The 4,240-nt window shown below is 45.2% G+C and overlaps 1 non-coding gene across 1 annotated transcript; it reads left to right on the top strand.

Annotated features, from left to right (window-relative positions):
- Window positions 1-1,589: 1,589 nt before the first annotated feature.
- On the top strand, window positions 1,590-1,696 carry LOC144937431 (U6 spliceosomal RNA). The gene has a single exon (XR_013637724.1). It is a non-coding gene; the product is annotated as a U6 spliceosomal RNA (small nuclear RNA).
- The last annotated feature ends 2,544 nt before the right edge of the window (window positions 1,697-4,240 follow it).

Raw genomic sequence — 4,240 nt, 5'->3', positions numbered from 1 at the left:
GCGTCTGGGAGGGGTGGGTCAAGTTGAGTGTCAATAACCCCTCGTGTTTACCTTCTGTCACGTGTATTGCTTTGTCTGGCCCAGGTCTCCCTGGAAAAAAAAAATATCGACGGTTTGTCTCAATGAGGTCCCACGTGGTGATACTAAAGGACACGAGTGAGCGAGCGAGCGAGCCGAGCGAATGAATGGAACAGACGGTTGGTCGAATCGGTCCTGTCGCATGGTGACAACTTCAGGCGCTGAACGGCAAGACGTGGGCTCGGTTGGGGATGTTGCCAAGGTTGTTAGCTTGAAGTTTTAAGTTTTCAAGTTTCATTTATTAGGTATAGCCATTATTGGTTCTTTCGGTAAGGTCACGTAGAAGGGAAGTAATAAAATAATAAAAATAAAACATAATAAAATAATTCTCACGACGTTTCGGCTACAACGCAAGCAGCCGTCTTCAGGTGAAGCTTGGCAGTGTTTTATTCTTCACCTGAAGACGGCTGCTTGCGTTGTAGCCGAAACGTCGTGAGAATTATTTTATTATGTTTTATTTTTATTATTTTATTACTTCCCTTCTACGTGACTTTACCGAAAGAACCAAGAAGATGAATCCCTGCAGTCACGAAAGCTTGAAATCTAAAGGTATAGCCCTGTGAGCCATTCGGCTCTTGAATCGGGTACAACCGCAACAAACAAAAAACAAAAACATGAACAAGAAAACATCTTAAAGTGACTATGAGCAAACAGAAAAATCCAGGAAAAAACAGCAACTAAATCTTCCAGAAAAAGCACCGTACACCAACGCTGTGTGCAAAAATCCCAGTGGGATACAAGTCAAACAACAACAACCACAAGACAACTTAGATTAAGGCCATCAGTCTAACTCTGCACTACAACAAACAAACATGGCCACACCAAAACACTTTTCGAAAATCACCAAATTAAAGCCATAAAAGCAATGTAATGTTGTAATGCACGCGAATGGATGCACGAGCGAGTGAGTCTACGAGAGAAAATGTCGATATCAATGGACCTTCACCTAAATATATATATACGTACATTAATTATTGTGTGAACGATAGAGGACAATCTGAAAGAGCTTTCTAAACTTAAAGTAAACTAAAAAAATGTTTTATTAGGCAAAGGCTATTGAACAATATATCTCTTTTTTTAGAAGCGACCTGGCCAAAAATATTGAAAACGCAACGAAGTGGCTCATCACGTGGACATGTATAGCATCCAAAATACTCTAAAATCACGTTGATTCTAAATGTAGAGGGAAAAGCCGGAGGAGCCGGAGAAAAATCATCCGCGCGACCACGGGGAGAGAGAGACGTCACAAACTCCAAATATACAGCAGGCGTCAGGGCCGGGATCGAACCCACCTCCTGCATACCAGGCGAGGGAGTTAACATCTCGGCACCGCGGCGCCTTCACCTGGCCATAAGGCACATGAATGGTGGGGTGAGGCGTGTGTACTCCTCCTGTTCACTACCTCTCCCAACACGTACCGGCCAGTGTGTAACTGCAGGCCCTGAATACCCTCCTTCTCTATAGCACAGGACTTTCTCTACACCCCTCCCCCCTCCTCCCTCTCCCGTCTCGTACTTGCTCCGGCAGTACATATACTAAAATTGGAACGATACAGAGAAGATTAGCATGGCCCCTGCGCAAGGATGACACGCAAATTCGTGAAGCGTTCTCCCGTCTCGTGGAGGGCCCTTCCGCTATCAGGGGCGCGAGCGAGCAATTGCAGGGCCGCGCCTTGATTTTTGAACGTGCCACGTGGGAACGAGAGAGAGAGAGAGGTGGGGTTGGGGGCGTGTGGCACACTTAACGGAGCATAGAAATGTTTCTCTCTCTCTCTCGCTTTTTAAAACGAGCCTTGGCTCTTGCGGAGACACCCTATTTGTCTTTTTTGACACAGCATGTCTCCTGCGCGCAACGCACCGGAATGTCCGCGGAATGACCATTGTTGAAGTACAGGCGAGGGCAAATGCTTTTATGAGACCATACCGAGATTCTGTGAAACTAAAAACGACTCACCGCGCGTCGTCGCCATCACGATGATGATTGGTGTTCCGATGATTGTAATTGTCTCACCAGATTTACTCGCAACACACTACGTTTAACCATCAATCTTCCGTTGTCTGGGGAGCGGTGGCGCAGTGGTGAGCGCTAATCTGAGTACGGACACAGCGACGCGAGTGTCGTTTGATTCCTGCCCACGGATAACATCAGTGGAAATATATATATCTCGAAACGTTGTAATTGTAAATGTTGTGCATTTGCTTTCCAACACACCGGTGTGCCGAAGTAGTAACTAATTGGCACGATTTGTTTATTTAACAAACCTTACTAATTGGCTGTGTCGTGTGGTGGCGGATTTAACGACACATTCATATCTTCTTGGTTCTTTCGGTAAAGCCACGTAGAATGGAAATAATAAAATAATAAAAATAAAACATAATTAAATAAAATAATATATTTTTATTAAAATAAAATAATATATTTTATTTTATTATGAAAGAAACAAGAAGATGAAACGTTATTATAGATATATATATCTAAACCGGCTTGCTAAGCCTCCACAATCAGCCTTAGATGAGTGCCCGATGCGATCACCAGCGCTGTGGATACAAAGATGTGCCAAGCCGAGAATGGGTCGGGACCACATCACCCTCGTGCGCCGTTCCCGCATTAAATAGTTTGCTCACTCTCAGCACTTGCCCCGAAGCAGTTCGTGAATCGTGAAGGCTACACGGGGGGGGGGGGTGGGTGGGGGGGGGCATCTTTTGTCTGTTAGCTTTAAAAAAATAAAAACCTTACGGTCACGTGTGTGGCGTGCACAGAGAAGCAGTCGACCCACATATGCGAACTCCCGTGCAGCCTTCAAAAATGTTTCTCTCTCGTCTGAAACTTGTAAAACTTTGCACTGTTCACCCCTCCACCACCCACCCACCCACCCCGCCCCTCGGATTTCACAAGAGGCTGTTATTATTATCATCATCATCACGTTGCATTGTGACACACACAAACCGCAGAATGCTCTGTCGCTGCAGACACTTAAGCAAACCTTACAATCAGTTCCTCGTATTGTTTTTTCTTTCTTTCTTCTTAAAGTCACCGGCGAAGACTTCTTGGAATCGAATGGCTCGCTCGAGTTAAATGACACCTTTATTGTTTGAAAGAGTCTGACCGCTCACTGCAATTTCAGCCGATAGGGAGGCGGGGGAAACGTGGGGGGGGGGGGGGGTGGAAAGGTGGGGGGGGGGGGAAAGGTGGGGGTGGAAAGGGGGGGGAGAGGTGGGGGGAAAGGTGGGGGGGGGAAGGTGGGGGGTAAAGGTGGGCTCATTCTGTCTCGTGGGATGTCGCGTTTAAAACTTGTGTTTAAACGTTACAATTGTGCATAATAGAGGGGTTTTGTTTTGGGTTAGATCGCGTAAATATTTAAATGTGTCGTCAAAACCCGCCACCACCCGACACAGCCAATTAGTAAGGTGCTTTAAACAATATGCTTTAAACAATTCAAAGTACGCGTGTGTGTGTGTAATACTATGCGCAATAATATGAATACAAATGTTTGAGTTTCTTGCTACCGTGACAGATGCCAAAACATTTACATCTTATATCTTTAATTTTATATTTTATTTTCAACATTATATCTTCAATCGTTTCCTGTGATCCGCCACCCTCCTTGCACCGACGCGCTTTGCCCCTACTGACCACTAGACATCTGTTAAAAAATGGCTTTTTTGTTCATTGGATTCCTCCAGTATATATAAAAAAAATCAGATTTTGGACCAGCGTGGTGAAGTATGGTCACATAACTCCTAAGACCCCACACGATGTGAGGGGGGGGGAGTGTTGGGGGGGGGGGGGGTGGTGGGCTCATCCAGCAGTGGATTATGAAAAGGGCTTGACATCACGTGATTCATACTCAGTTTCTTTTGGATTAGTGAGTTGACAGTTTGTGTAGGTATAATACAAATACAATATTTTCCCACGTTACAAATGGATTTGATTGGCTCTGTCGCTTGGTCGAGGGCTACTAGTTATGAAAATGTCGTTACATCTACACGGCCATGTAGCCCAGAATGAACTCACTTATGAATCGTTAAGTACGCTGCTTGCAAAGAGAACATCCACTTCAACGCGATGATTCGCAGAACGAGCCAATGTCTGGAACAGAAACCTGCCTTGAAAGGAACACCGTGACAGTAAAACATGAATAAAATCGTGGATACGTGCCACG

The sequence above is a fragment of the Lampetra fluviatilis genome, chromosome 18 (genome assembly GCF_964198595.1).
Source record: "Lampetra fluviatilis chromosome 18, kcLamFluv1.1, whole genome shotgun sequence".
Lineage (NCBI taxonomy): Eukaryota > Metazoa > Chordata > Hyperoartia > Petromyzontiformes > Petromyzontidae > Lampetra > Lampetra fluviatilis.
The sequence above is the reverse complement of the archived record's forward strand: the minus strand, read 5'-3'. Positions and strand labels throughout refer to the sequence as shown.